Source organism: Ranitomeya imitator, chromosome 1 (assembly GCF_032444005.1).
Source record: "Ranitomeya imitator isolate aRanImi1 chromosome 1, aRanImi1.pri, whole genome shotgun sequence".
In the NCBI taxonomy this organism is placed as follows: Eukaryota; Metazoa; Chordata; class Amphibia; order Anura; family Dendrobatidae; genus Ranitomeya; species Ranitomeya imitator.
The window spans coordinates 258,332,603-258,348,890 of NC_091282.1; the positions used below are offsets into that span (position 1 = coordinate 258,332,603).

The following is a 16,288-nucleotide window of genomic DNA, read 5'->3' on the forward strand; positions in this document are numbered from 1 at the left end:
CAGCAGATCACACAATGAAATGTGAACTAAATGGAAAAACACGCAGAAATTACATAATTTTTTTTCCAAAGGTTATGTCATAGCTTCCCACTTTGGATCTCTTTCTAGACAAGGTAAGCCTATTGCAAGTAATTTCAATGAGAGGGGCAATGAAAATATAGGCATGTATAATTATAGCTGGTAGATCAATTAATATATTACCTAAATTTGTTAATAAATCACCTAAATTTAGTTAATACATCACCTAAATCTGCTTTTATTAGCACATAAAAAAACATTTTAAACTAGTTTCATTGATTGGACAGTTTTGTAGGCAGGCTTTGTAATCTGCACAGAGGTCATTGCGCAGGGAGGTGCGAGATCGAGCTATCACCTCTTGTCAAAGGAAGTTCCTGTGTTATTTGGCTCAAGCTTTAGAAATACAGAAACACATGGAAGCAAAGTGAGCTGCACCGGCCAACTGAATAAAAATGTTCTTAGTAGGGGCTCATATGCAGCTGATGACTATACTTTAAACTATGATGAATGTTTAAGTAAAATGTAACAGCGACTGATCGATTTTGCCAACCAAATGATGCACTGTCATTACAGATTCTGAAAAAAAGACTTTTGAATTTTTTCCACATACATAAATTATTGTTCCTTGAAAGATTTTTTTTATCCTTTTACAAGGCACATAATAAGCATGACCTATCAGGATAGGTCACCAACATCAGACCAATTTGGGGTTGAGGGTGGCAGCTGTAAACATTGAACAGAGGTGAACAGCACAGCTCCATTCAATGGATAGCTGTGAAGAACTGCTGATCTGCAGTATCTGGCAGCAGCCGCTACTCATTGTACTGTGCTAACCAGTGAAGATGCTGATCTGATACTGATGACCTTATCCTGAGGAAAGGCCATTAATTATACATGCAAAAACAACTAATTTACCGTAACATAAAAAAATGACATACAAAATGAGCAGCCTATCAGGGTACATGGCCATGATCAGGAAGTAGCAGCGCTTTGGACGCAACGTATTTTCGCTGCGTTGTAATCACGCAGGTGATTCGCATCTCTTCATGCGGATTTATTACATCCAATACATTCTATAATGGAAATTGCTGTTCCGCAGACTAGCGTCTCCACAAGTGATTGACATGCTGCAGCTCATAAACCCGCACTGCGGATGAGTTTATGCAGCGTCATATAGAAGCACAGTGCGCAGGGGGTTTTTAGAAATCCATCCACTGTGCTTGTATCATAGAGCACAGTGCAGGTGAGCTGCGTCCAAAATGCTGCTATTCCCGATTGTGGGCACATACCCTTTTATTTCTTTGTGTAAAAGTCAAAGGCAGTGCTAATTTGTTTCCTTGGGTCATAGATAAATCTGAATAGCCAATTACCATCACATAAAACATTGAAAGACAGTAAAATCATCAAATTTGAAGTAGGCGAGTGTAGTGTGGCTATGATGTTTTTACTGGGTAGACTACATACAAATTCAGCCATATATACTTATATTGGTGCCCTATTACAAATTATTTGAGCCTGAATATTTAGTGCCATGATCAGGATAAGATCTATTCATGTTTATTCGGGAAATTGTGGGTGAGTTTTGCGGGCATGCTCTGTGAATTGTGCAGAGGCTATTGTGCAGAGAGGTGGAGGAATGCTATAGCACAATTAAAGGACCAAGTGCATGAGGAGACAAGAAAAAGATGCAATGCCTCAACTGCATGGATAAGTTACACAAAAGCAACAATTACATCATTCATTTATTCGTACGACTGTAGTAAAAAAAACCTTCAAGAAAGTCTAAGAAAAAAAAAGTATGGAATAAATCCTACCATAAATTAGTATTAAACTTTCCATTTTGGCAGTTCAGTGCTGTTCAGTCATGACTTTCAGAACAATCAAAAATGTTATAAAGTTCTGAACATATCTTCTGCATAGATAGACCAGAGGACTTATGTTATCCAAAATAAAAGTCAGTTATAAGCTGTAGAGTCGGAGTCTGAGACCATTTTGGTGGAGTTGGAGTCGGTATAAAATGGATGACTCCTAACATATATAATAAATTGGTTTCACTGCAGTATGTACTGTAAAGATATTCATAATAATTTGGGGAAGTTTTGAAAGGTCCTATAAATGTCTGGTCTGTCCCTGATGTAAGGATCTGGGCTCTTAGTTGAGATGAATCTGTGCTGCACTTTATGTACATGCTCAGTAGTGAGGCTGTGCTGTGGAGTTGGAGTTTTAGCTGAGATGAATCTGTGCTGCACTTTATGTACATGCTCAGTAGTAAAGCATGTATGAGGGATCGGCAGTCAGAGTCAGGAAGTTTTGGCTAAGGCTAGGTTCACATTGCGTTAACAGCAGCCCGTTCAACGGGCTGCGTTAACGCAAGTGCCAACGCGCTAGCGCAGAAAGGGCTAGCAGATGCTCTATCTGCACTAGCGGTGATGGACCTGGAAACGCTGCAGCTTGTGTCCCAGGGTCCGTCACTCAATGACTTCACATGTCCGAAGTAGAGATTAATGGCAGCGTTAATGGACTGCGCTACACCACGTTATGCCGCGTTGTAAGGCAGTCCGTCTAATGGACTGCTTGGACGTAATATGACCCCAGCCTTACTGACGCCACAGCTCTAGTTAGAAGAATGATACAAGAAAGATAGAAACCACTGTACGACTGTCGAGTATAACATGAACAATATTTGTGCATCTGTTAAAATCTGATCTGGCACTGAAAGGGTAGAGTGTTTAGATTCTCCTCCTTTCCACATGAGGCTTTTGAAATGCATTCCATGTGAGGAGAACATAAACCACTATAGCAAGAGGCCAATGTATAGTGCTCAACCACCCTCTATCCTTCCAATGAAACTCCACTCTGCCCAGTAGTGCCCAGCATACCCCCTCCACCAGTATTTGCTCCTACACACCAGCTGCACAATTACAATGGTACTGGTGAGGCTGTGCCCACCAGCAAGACCATGACATCATGAGGTTCTGCCTGCCAAGCAACATCACAGCAGACAGAAAACGAGAAGCCGTAGTACTATAGTGATTAACCTCTTCTGAGCTCTCAACAGTAGTGCCATTATAATCATTGCATGTCTTACCAGGCTACACGAAGATTGATTACAATATGCAAGGCAGGAAGCTTAAACATGTGTTCAGATTACACTGCCAAATCACTCTATCGAAAAAAGCCTCTACTAAGCAAATTTCCTGCAAGAGAATAGAAGGCCAGCTCATTGCTACAGAAGGATTATCCTCTAAAGAGGAGATCGCTGGCCACAAAGTTACTCTGCCTTATTAACCTGTAGCTGGCGGCTGCGAGGACAAGACAGTTTGGCATAATGTAATAATGATGTTTGTTTGGGCCCTGTGCATCAGTAATTACTCTTCCCAAACATTCATAATCAGAACTGCTAACTGCACAGTCCTCTTATTACCATCAATAGATTATACATCCGGAGCAAACGCGGGGAGCACCTGCAAGATCCCAAGAGAGAGTCTTACTGGGCATCCCTCCAGGCTTCTAAAATATGAAGAACTGAAAGCTAAAATACCCACTCTGCCCAACCCAGAAATCCCATCGGCTGGCTCCTCAAGCAACTTCCTGGATCTCCATATCCACTGTAAAAGCTTGGAAATTACCTGCATTTGAATGTACTTTACTGTATTCTTAACACATTACTGTACTGTGGTTAATGTTCATCAAATTTTTTATGTTGAACTGCACACAAGTTTTTTATTTTAGTTTCACCTCTTCATTGCAGAGATCAGCACTCAAAATATTTGGCACCTAAACAGTCAAAAAAATGAAGTCGTCCAAGTAGGCATTACCAGAGATATTTCACTGGGGTTGTCCCGCAAACAAAGTACATTTTAATTAATAGATCTTGGAACAATAATAAGTTCTACAATTGGATGAGTTAAAAAATTGTTCCTGTGCCGAAATAATCGTATAAATTTGCCCCCGATATGTACTGCCTTATTTGCGGTGTCCGACCATGAAAGCATGAGTCCCTTAGGATAAGTGACTTATACAGATGTCACATTAGGGGCTCACATTTACTGCTTTCTGGGATAACAAGTTTCCCTGTCCATTTTGTCACAGGAGCAGGTGTTTCCGCCGTGTTTACAACGCCCTCGGTTCATCATAAATTTAGTAAGTGACGTAGGATCTCCAGCGGTCATTGAGAGCTTACATCTCTGACTTGATTTAGGATGAGCTCAAAGAGCTGGAGACATGGCAGAAACACTCGCTCCTATGATAAAACAAACAGAGAAATGTGTTACCTAAGAAAGCAGCAACTGCTGGCCCCTGTTGTGTTTTCTGTATACTCTCATCATAATGGACTTCCCCTCTTGGCCACAAAGTGTGCTATGTGCTGACCATAAGCTGGAGCAGCTCTGCATGGTCAGACACAGCAAATGAGATAATACATAGCAGGGGCATTATTAAGATTATTTCAGCACAGGAACATTTTTTTCTCAATTACCTAATGTTTGGAGGCGCAAAACCCATAGTGTTTTTGAAGCAGGAGCTTATTGTGTTCACCTCCTTTCAATGGAAAAGTAATTCCAGGCCTGCAAAGCCTAACACTCTCGGTCTGCATTTTGTTTTTGTCTTATTTGGTTGCTTAGGCGTGTCGATCCTACACCTATGCTGATAGATTTGTAATGCTTGATAAAATGTTTAAACGACTAATTGTTCTGCTTATAGAATAGATATTACAAGGGCAGAAAATGACAAACGTCATATTTATTTTTCCAATTTGTAAAAAGCTGCACTGTGTGAATTGTGTTACCCAAACGAAAACCTCTTTCTGCTAGACTGAAGCTACATCATGGACACTGTGCGCATGTGAAATTTCCAAACGGAATCCTTTGATCTAACCAGGTTTTGTGTGATCTCCTGAAACTGCTTTTAACAAGCTCATCATTCAAATCATGGCTATGTTTGTAAGATATTAATGGTTGCATCCCTTCCACTTCACTTAGAACTAAATATTGTTTAATAAGATACCGCTTTTTAAAGATTTGTGAATGTTGGGGTTGTGTAACCCATAGTAGAAATTGTACCCTTGTCAATATATACTTTCAAGTCTAAACGCCATGAGAGCTTAGTGGACTTTAGAGGTGAATATCATGTTCACAGAGTTATTATTCCAATAAACTACAAACTCATCACATTGAAGATTCGATCTCGATCATACAACAAAAACATTTTCTACAAATGTGATGAAGAGATGGTTAAAGTTACAAAAAAAGATAAGCTCTAGTATAGACACAAGTGTGTTCAAAAACTACTAATAATACATTTGCCTACGTGCATGCTACCGGCGTCCCAACTGCAGTATCGGCTCTATGGGAAGACCATCATCTATTGTCAAATTGGAATGTAATGTGAGTGATTATGAAATACGTAAAAATTCTATATATTTAGGCCTCTCTTACATGTTTTCTAGAATCTGCCATACTTCCTCGGTGCCATCATGATGCTTGTATATAGGCTGTCACCTGGGAGGTGGTACTCTCTCTCTCCCCACTAACAATACGCAAGTAAGGCTATGTGCACACGTTGCGGATTTTGCTGCGGATCCGCAGCGGATCCGCAGCTGCGGGTCCGCAGCAGCTTTCCATGCGTTTACAGTACAATGGAAACCTATGGAAACCGCAATCCGCAGTGCACATGCTGCGGGGGAAAAAAAACGCAGAAGCACTGCGGGTTACATTCCACAGCATGTCAATTCCTTGGGCGGATTCCGCTTCGGTTTACACCTGCTCCACAATAGGAATCCGCAGGTGTAAATCCGCAGGTGGAATCCGCACAAAAACCGAGGTAAATCTGCAAGTAAAATGCAGTGGCTTTTACCTGCGGATTTCTAAAATCCGCTGCGTAAAAATCCGCAGAGCTCCATTCTCCATGTGCACATACCCTCATGGTCCATTCAGAATAAAGTTATTCCACGGAAGGTGGGTTTCAGAGAACTATAGTGCCAGTGAGAAGTGCTCTGGACATGCCCAGAGCACCTAAGCCTGGCAACAGCTTATGTCCTTCTCATATTGAAAACATATAGAATAATCGATGTTCGTGCATTTGTATGGGTCACCATAAAGAATAGCTGTAGGACAGCCATTGAAGGTGTATGGCCACATTTACAGAATATCCTAATAAACATCAGAGAACAAAAATTGCTGGGGAATGTCAGCTCGGAAGTGTGCAAAAATGTAATTACAAAGTTACTTCTCATCTATATTTATTCTACATGTAACTGTAAAATGGCATCAAATAGTCAGTCATCCAATAACTTGTTGAAAATTAAATAAAGTGTATTCAGATTGGCTGATCTCGGTCCGCTTTCAAGCATTGATACAATATATACAAGTCTATCGGCGCTCTTACTTGCCTGTGTACATGGCCTGACGACTACTGATGCGAACAGAAACGACCATCAGTACGATCATTCGGACCTCATACAGCATCAAGTTATCGACAGCATGTCCCCCGTTTACGTGGTTAGATGCGCTGCTAAGAATGAGGACTTTCAAAACAATACAAACAACCAATGAACATTTTGCGGACTTGTACAGTGATTGCCGGCATGTCTACTAGACCCGATAGGAGGGAACAAGTGTTCTTATGAGAGCTTGTTCACTGACTAGCTGCCCATATAAATGCACCTCAGGACAATGAGAAGTCATGCAGATCAAAGAAGAGGGACACCATGGTATAAATCATAGCACACTGGGTTACTGGGGCTGCCTTCCCCGCCACACAATGTTTGGGACGGTTCCCCAACACCTTTGTTTCCTCGACCTCAGCTCACTCAAGAGTTCTGCGCTGGTTTTCACAGTCACAGTAAATAGTGATGAGCGAACGTTCTCGGATAAGGCGTTATCTGAGCATACCAAGGGTCTTCAGTGTGCTTGAAAAATATGTTCGAGTTCCACGACTCTTCGACAGCACAACACATGCAGGGATTGTCTGTTTGTTAGTTATTGCCTGTTTTTTAGGCAATCCCTGCATATGTTGCAGCTGTCGAACAGCCGTGAGACATGCAGCCACGGGAATTAAACATATTTTTAGAGAACGCCGAACATACTCGGTTAGCACAAGAGCATGCTCGGAAAACACCTTATTTGAGATTGTTCCCTTATCACTAGTAGTAACTAATCAGGACCGAGTGCCCTCTGTACTAGGTAGCTGCCGGATTGTACCGATGGAACGTGTGGCCTTTCTGGTAATGACTGCCATTGTCATGCCCTTTGGTGCTGCTACTCGACTTTCCAAGCTTTTCATCAATTAGCAATGGTGCAAAGAGAACATTTCCCATCTCCCGCTCTACGTACATGTGTCAGTGACGTTATGGCATTCCGTCAATGATGTGAACTGTTCTAGATCCCACTCATATAAAAAAGTGCAACATGGAATTATGGGAGGATTCATCATCGCTAATCAATGCTGACTCAGTAACCGCAATCCACGGGACCCCTATATAAGTGAATAACTGAAGAATCCAACATCCTCTTTCTCCATGGTGTTAAAGATAGAACATGCATATCTTTTCTCATAAAGTTGATGTGAAACGACTTCATCTTATACAATGCTTTTCCTTTGACAAATGTTATTGGTACTATTAAACGCCACATTTTTCTGCAGCATCAAACTCTAATTATGTTCATTTTTGCCCAATCTCCGTGTGTTGCACAGAATGGAATAATTACAGCACACAACGAGGCTCAGTTATACGGCCTCCATATGGGACAGCATTTAGATTTGGATGGAAAATGCAATTATCCCTTGGAGAAGATAGGCAGCTGAGCAGTATGTTATAATCTCTTTTTTTACAGTTACTCTTACCCATAGATAGCTTAACTACTGCACTTAGATTCCCATTAAGCTAACCGGTGGCGAAGAACTGTGAAAAGTCTCAAGAATTCTCTTGGAAGCAAAGATCTGCGCAGGATTCATAACAGACTAAATTACTCAAGTCACAAGAGACGGAAGGATAGATTATCTTCATTATGGCTCGCAATGAGTTTAGAAATGGATGTTCAGTCTAAACACCGTAATCAGACCTGGATTTTCAGAATTTAAGAATTTTATGAATCTCTAATAAACAAAAAATACTTGGGAAATCACTTATGAGAAAAGGAATATGCGACAAAAATGGAAACCTCACCCTCTCAAATACTGTATAGCCCCCCAAAAATTATTTTAGTTTATCAAAGAAACAAACACTGAAAGCTGTAGTGTGTGAACATGCCGAAAAGGAAGGAATTCACCTTTTTCAAGTATAGAAGCTGAAATGCAATATTTGGGAGCAGCCACTAAACAGTGAGAGCGGTGGAACTCTGTTCCCATCAGGCTGCAACCAAAAGTGATAACAGTTGATCAGTTATCGGATTTTGACAACCTATCCTAAGGCTAGGTGCACACGGCCGTATGTTTTTTTCTTCCTAGAGAATCTGGTCAATTATGAAAATCAAACTCGGATCAGAGTGTGACCATAGTTTGATCAGATTCTCTCGGACGAGGCAAAGATGGAAAAAAATAAATTATCCATCTTCTCAGTTCTGCGAGTCCATCAAAATTGGGCTGCACTCCGAAGTCATCCGAGTGCAGTCCGATCTTTTCCATGGACTCATTGACTTGCACAGCCAACTGCAATCCACAAATTGGATCAAACTCTGGCATGCTGCACTCTTTTTCCAAAGACAGTGTCCCAGTGAAAAAAAAAAAAATCTGACACGTGCAGCACCCCATAGAATGACACAGGGACGAGTGCCGCCAGTCAAAACATCTGATAATAATGGTAGTCAGTATGAGCCCTAAACCTGATAAACATGATGAACCGAAATCCAGTATCCACAAAAAAGAAAAGCTAAAACATCATGCTCATCACAGCATGATAAAAAAGGTTATGCTAAAAAAAACAGGCTGAAACGTATATTTAATTGTAAAAGAGGAGGAGCATCCTCCCGTAACGTCAGCCTATCAGACTTCAGGTGATCTGGGGGTGGCCCATCCCGTAACGTCAGCCTATCAGACATCAGGGGATGTGAGGGGCGGCCCATCCCGTGACGTCAGCCTATCAGACATCAGGTGATGTGAGGGGCGGCCCATCTCGTAACGTCAGCCTACAGACATCAGGTGATGTGAGGGGCGGCCCATCCCGTGACGTCAGCCTATCAGACATCAGGTGATGTGAGGGGCGGCCCATCTCGTAACGTCAGCCTACAGACATCAGGTGACGTGAGGGGCGCCCCACCCCGTAACGTCAGCCTATCAAACATCTGGTGATCTGGGTGCGGCCCATCCCGTAACATCAGCCTATCAGACATCAGGTGATCTGAGGGGCGGCCCATCCCATAACGTCAGCCTATCAGACATCAGGTGATGTGAGGGGCGGCTCATCTCGTAACGTCAGCCTATCAGACATCAGGTGATCGGAGGGGCGGCCCATCCCGTAACGTCAGCCTACAGACATCAGGTGATCTGAGGAGCGGCCCAACCCATAACGTCAGCCTATCAGACATCAGGTGATCTGGGGGGTGGCCCATCCCATAACGTCAGCCTATCAGACATCAGGTGATCTGAGGGCCGGCCCATCCCGTAAAGTCAGCCTATCAGACATCAGGTGATCTGGGGGCGGCCCATCCCGTAACGTCAGCCTATCAGACATCAGGTGATCTGACGCAAACATTAGATCTTTCGTAAATTAAAACCATTGAACATAAATGTGTGTTATAAAGACTAATAACGAACATCAAGAATAATAAGAATTCATTCTATTAATTCCATAAAGGGAATCGGTCCAAGGTTTTCCCCATGTAATCTGAGAGCAGCATGGTGTAGGGGCATTAATATGGTCACGATATGATGTTATTTCTACCGCTCTGCTACTACACATGTAATAGATAAACCATTATTTCTTATTTTTAGTGACTCTATAGCGACAGGGTCTGTTCCGCAGGACTGGCGCATAGCAAATGTGGTGCCAATATTCAAAAAGGGCTCTAAAAGTGAACCTGGAAATTATAGGCCAGTAAGTCTAACCTCTATTGTTGGTAAAATATTTGAAGGGTTTCTGAGGGATGTTATTCTGGATTATCTCAATGAGAATAACTGTTTGACTCCATATCAGCATGGGTTTATGAGAAATCGCTCCTGTCAAACCAATCTAATCAGTTTTTATGAAGAGGTAAGCTATAGGCTGGACAACGGTGAGTCATTGGACGTGGTATATCTCGATTTTTCCAAAGCGTTTGATACCGTGCCGCACAAGAGGTTGGTACACAAAATGAGAATGCTTGGTCTGGGGGAAAATGTGTGTAAATGGGTTAGTAACTGGCTTAGTGATAGAAAGCAGAGGGTGGTTATAAATGGTATAGTCTCTAACTGGGTCGCTGTGACCAGTGGGGTACCGCAGGGGTCAGTATTGGGACCTGTTCTCTTCAACATATTCATTAATGATCTGGTAGAAGGTTTACACAGTAAAATATCGATATTTGCAGATGATACAAAACTATGTAAAGCAGTTAATACAAGAGAAGATAGTATTCTGCTACAGATGGATCTGGATAAGTTGGAAACTTGGGCTGAAAGGTGGCAGATGAGGTTTAACAATGATAAATGTAAGGTTATACACATGGGAAGAGGGAATCAATATCACCATTACACACTGAACGGGAAACCACTGGGTAAATCTGACAGGGAGAAGGACTTGGGGATCCTAGTTAATGATAAACTTACCTGGAGCAGCCAGTGCCAGGCAGCAGCTGCCAAGGCAAACAGGATCATGGGGTGCATTAAAAGAGGTCTGGATACACATGATGAGAGCATTATACTGCCTCTGTACAAATCCCTAGTTAGACCGCACATGGAGTACTGTGTCCAGTTTTGGGCACCGGTGCTCAGGAAGGATATAATGGAACTAGAGAGAGTACAAAGGAGGGCAACAAAATTAATAAAGGGGATGGGAGAACTACAATACCCAGATAGATTAGCGAAATTAGGATTATTTAGTCTAGAAAAAAGACGACTGAGGGGCGATCTAATAACCATGTATAAGTATATAAGGGGACAATACAAATATCTCGCTGAGGATCTGTTTATACCAAGGAAGGTGACGGGCACAAGGGGGCATTCTTTGCGTCTGGAGGAGAGAAGGTTTTTCCACCAACATAGAAGAGGATTCTTTACTGTTAGGGCAGTGAGAATCTGGAATTGCTTGCCTGAGGAGGTGGTGATGGCGAACTCAGTCGAGGGGTTCAAGAGAGGCCTGGATGTCTTCCTGGAGCAGAACAATATTGTATCATACAATTATTAGGTTCTGTAGAAGGACGTAGATCTGGGGATTTATTATGATGGAATATAGGCTGAACTGGATGGACAAATGTCTTTTTTCGGCCTTACTAACTATGTTACTATGTTACTATGTTACATTACAGTGTTTATAGCAGGGAGGATTATTTTGACATGGGGCCAATGTCACTTTATATTTGGGGATATGATGCCAGCCTCACACTATATGACTGCAGAGGGTGAGCACTGAGAAAAATTAGGATTATGCATCCAGTTCTGACCCACATCCACACGTTTATCTTCAGGCGCGACATTTCTTAGGCTGGCGGTTATTTCTAGGAAAACCCATACATTTACAGTAGCAGGGCAGCTGGGAATCTGCAGGGAGGGATTCGGCATTTGTTACTTGTTTAGCAATGAAATTGCTTCAGGCTGTTGAATCACTGGATAAATATGACCTAGATCCAGACAAGCTACAGGATTTTGATCTCATTCTTGTGCAAGCTGCTCCACGAGGATTAATATTCTATTTCAGACCTGCAAAAATCTGTGTTCAGCTGAACTGCCAGTACCTGAGAATATAATGAACAATTCTTAATAAGATCCAATTCTGTAGTCAGGCTAAACTGGGAATACAGGGTGCAGCTTCTACTTAAAATCCCATAAAGGGGCTGTCCAGTGAAAGTGAGTCATCACTTATCCTATGAGTCGCTGATCTGTGGAGGTCCGACCACTGGGACCCGTACTGTTCGACAGAGCGGGCCACTTTTATCCCCGTCTGCTCAACCGCTGCTACAATGGGGCTGCCAAGAGCGGCACTTGGCTTTTTCCTCCAACCCCATAGGGAATGAATGTAATGGCAGTCGGGCGTCTGACCTGCCACGTCATTTTGTAACTGGAATTTCCCATCAGTGCTAAAAAAATTCCCCAATCAGCCAATTGGTGAAGGTCCTCACCGATCAGCAAGTTATCACCTTTCTTATGGATAGCCGATAACTTGTTTTCACTGGACAACCCTTTTCAGGCTGTGTGCACACGTTCCAAATTTTTCGCATTTTTTCGCTATAAAACCGCAAAAAAAACCCGCATACATTAAGCATCCTATTAATAGAATTCAATCCGCAGTTATTGTGCACATGCTGCGTTTTTTTTTTCACGAAAAAAACGCATCGCGGTAAAAAAAAGCAGCATGTTCATTAATTTTGTGGATTTTTTGCGTTTTTGCTGCTATATATTGCATTGGGGAAGCTCCGGAAAAAAAAACAACACGAAAAATCCGCAAAAAAAAACGCGATAAAAACACGCAAAAAACGCATGCGGATTTCCTGCGGAAAAAGTCCGGTTTGGGTCAGGAAATTTCTGCAAAGATTGCTGACGTGTGCACATAGCCAAAGCTCTTTTTTTTTTTTTTTCACTAAAATATTATATTACTGGGAATGTGGCCATATGTGAAGATTACAGCACACATGTAACACATGGTTGTTCTGTGCACAAATATATTTTTTCTCCTGCCTTCACCACACTTCACTTTTCTAACATTAATGATGTCATGAGACAATTATGTAAAATGAAAAACATAAAAAAAATTAAATGCTCTTGTGGGTACTTTACTCAAGCAAATGGCTAGAAGATATGTACTCATCTGGTAGGGGCCAATTCACAAACTCTGACACCTCTGATCGCCCCTCGCACTACTTCTAGTGGCCTACTCTCCAGCCTCTACCACAGTGTTCCCCAAGTCTGGTCCTCAAGAGCCGCCAACAGGTCATGTTTTCAGGATTTCCTTAGTATTGCACAGGTCATTGAATGCTTGCCTGTCCAGGTTATGCAATTATCACCTGTGCAATACTAAGGAAAGCCTGAAAACATGACCTGTTGGTGGCTCTTGAGGACCGGAGTTGGGGAACACTGCTCTACCAGGTATGGTGGCACAGTTTAGAGACTGTCGGCGGTGGCTCTTGCTACTACATTGCCTCAATTTCTGTCTGCAACAGGATTTAAGCAATGGCCCTTCAGGTTAGCACTGCAGCCTTACAGCACTGGAGTCCTGGGTTCAAATCCCACCAAGGACAATATCTGCAAGGAGTTTGTATGCTCTCCCCGTGTTTGCGTGGGTTTCCTCTGGGTTCTCCGGTTTCCTCCCACACTCCAAATACATACTGATGGGGAATTTAGATTGTGAGCCTCATTGGGGAAAGCGATGATAATGTCTGTAAAGCGCTGCGGAATATGTTAGCGCTATATAAAAATGATTATTACTATTATTCTTTGGTAATATGAGTGAAAACATGGACTTATAAATCTTAGCTTGCTGTCACCCAGCTTTGAATGAAATTATTCTAACCCCATTCACGTGTCAATTTTTCACATTTGCAATCTTTTTAACAAATACGTACAAAGATACTTTAGAACCTGTGGCTGTTTTTAACAAAAAAAAAGAGAAATGGAGACATGTCCATGTTTGTTACGATTTGCGGACCAAACTTCCACATTTGAATGAATGGATCCATAATGTGAACAGTCTATGCCATCCGTGCAGCATCTGCCTACTTTTTTTTTTCCTTTTTGTTGCCATGTGATTTTAGCCACATGCAAAATTACACTAGCCACTTAATTAGAGCCAGAAAATGCTTGAACTGCCAACGATGATCATAAGCAAACAAATGCAACAAGCATAATGACCAATCCTAACAAACAGAATAAAGAGGCCCATACACCTGTAATAGCTCTTGGTACCCCACTATAATCATGCACCATGGCTCAGGGCTTAGGGAAAAGGATAGCCACTAACAGATCACTCTGACAGCAGCTTATTTCTCAAGGGAACAAAAGACTGGGCCGACTTACACCACCACCTCTGAAATGTGTGTATGACCAGCTGTAGACAGACCAAAGACTTATTCAAAGAGTGTCATCTTCCTTCTTCGGGAGCACATTGCTCCTCTGCCTCCCAGCTTCCTACTTGCCAGGGGGCAGTGTGCTCGTGAAGATTCAGGGTATGTGTACACGTAAGAATTTCTTGCAGAAAATTCCTGAAGAAAACCGGACATTTTCTGCAAGAAAACCGTATGCGGTTTTTTTTTCGCGTTTTTACTGCCTTTTTTTTGCAGATTTTTCCAGAGCTTTCCCAATGCATTATATAGCGGGAAATATGCGAAAAATCCGCAAAATTAATGAACATGCTGCGTTTTTTACCGCGATGCGTTTTTTTCACGGAAAAAACGCATAATGTGCACAAAAATTGCAGAATGCATTCTAAATGACAGGATGCATATGTATGCGTTTTCTATACGTTTTTATAGCGAAAAAAAAACGCAATATGTGCACACAGCCTCAGCGTGGACCAGCGGCAATGTCGCAATTGCTAGTCTGAACAGAGCGCTCTTTCATGCGGTTAGCAAAGGCAGTTTTACCTCTGCAAGATGGGAGAAGTACAAGGGGACTGAAGCTGGTCGGATCACTTTGGAGCAGTGCTTGCAAGCTCTAGAGACTGCAACACATCCCAGTCCTTGCCTAAGAAATAGGCCACTGAGACTGCATAATAGACTGGTAACCTACACAATGCGTGTACATACACAAGATAATTAAAAAGAGAGCGAATTGCAAAGCTGTTTATTTTTACAAGCACTTTGCAATTTTACCCATTAATGAAAATGTGCAAACCTCTTTGCAGGTACTGTAGTTTCTCTTTTTTCTCTCCTTTGGCGCTAATTTACCATATCAGCTATTTAGCTGCAGTATTCAGTGTCAAGATCTTATCTAACAGTGGTTTAACATTCAGAATGTGCTTATCCATCTCTCCAACATAGAATTGCTATATTATATACGAACACACATATATGCACGCACACGCACAGAGAAGTGCTGTATTGACTTTACAAAAATATACCGTATATACTCAAGTATAAGCCGACCCAAGTATAAGCCGACCCCCTAATTTTGCCACAAAAAACTGGGAAAGCTTAATGACTCGAATATAAGCCTAGGGTGGAAAATGCAGCAGCTACCGGTAAATGTCAAAAGTAAAAATAGATACCAATAAAAGTAAAATTAATTGAGACATCAGTAGGTTAAGTGTTTTGAATATCCATATTGAATCAGGAGCCCCATATAATGCTCCATACAGTTTATGATGGGCCCCATAGGATGCTCCATATTAAAATATTCCCCACATAATCCTGCATAAAGGTTAATAATGGCCCCATAAGATGCTCCATAGACACATTTGCCCCATACAGTGCTGCACAAATGTTGATTATGGCCCCATAAGATGCTCCATAAAGATATTTGCGCCATATAGTGCTGCACAAACGTTGATCATGGCCCCATACAGACACTTGCCCCATATAGTGCTGCACAAACATTATGGCCCCCATATAGTGCTGCACAAACGTTATGGCCCCATATAGTGCTGCACAAATGTTATGGCCCCATACAGTGCTGCACAAACATTATGGCCCTCTACAGTGCTGCACAAACGTTATGGCCCCATAAGATGCTCCATACAGACACTTGCCCCATTTGCTGTTGCTGCGATAAAAAAACAACAACAAAAAATCACATATTCACCTCTCCGTCGCTCAGGCCCCCGGCACTCTGAATATTTGCCTGCTCCTCATTCCGGCGCCACTCCATCTTCAACGTCTTCTGCACTGACGTTCAGGCAGAGGGTGCACACTAACTACGTCACCGCGCTCTCTGACCTGAGCGTCACTGCACCCTAAGGGAGGAGGAGCCGCATATTCATTACTGTAATGAGGCGTACCAAGTGACCGCTCAGTACATGAAGACTCTGTCAGCGCCGGGGAAAAGATGAGCAGGTACCGCGCCAGGAGCAGGTGAGAATAATTAGACAGCCCCCGCTCCCCCTCCCCTGCCGACCCCTGGGTATGACTCGAGTATAAGCCGAGAGGGGGATTTTCAGCCCAAAAAAATGGGCTGAAAATCTCGGCTTATACTCGAGTATATACGGTAATCACTG

At 42.3% G+C, this 16,288-nt stretch overlaps 1 protein-coding gene across 24 annotated transcripts in view; it reads right to left on the minus strand.

The window, feature by feature from the left end:
• NCOR2 (nuclear receptor corepressor 2) overlaps nucleotides 1–16,288 on the minus strand; it is a 574,536-nt gene that overhangs the window by 273,982 nt on the left and 284,266 nt on the right. The gene's annotated exons all lie outside the window — the stretch shown is intronic.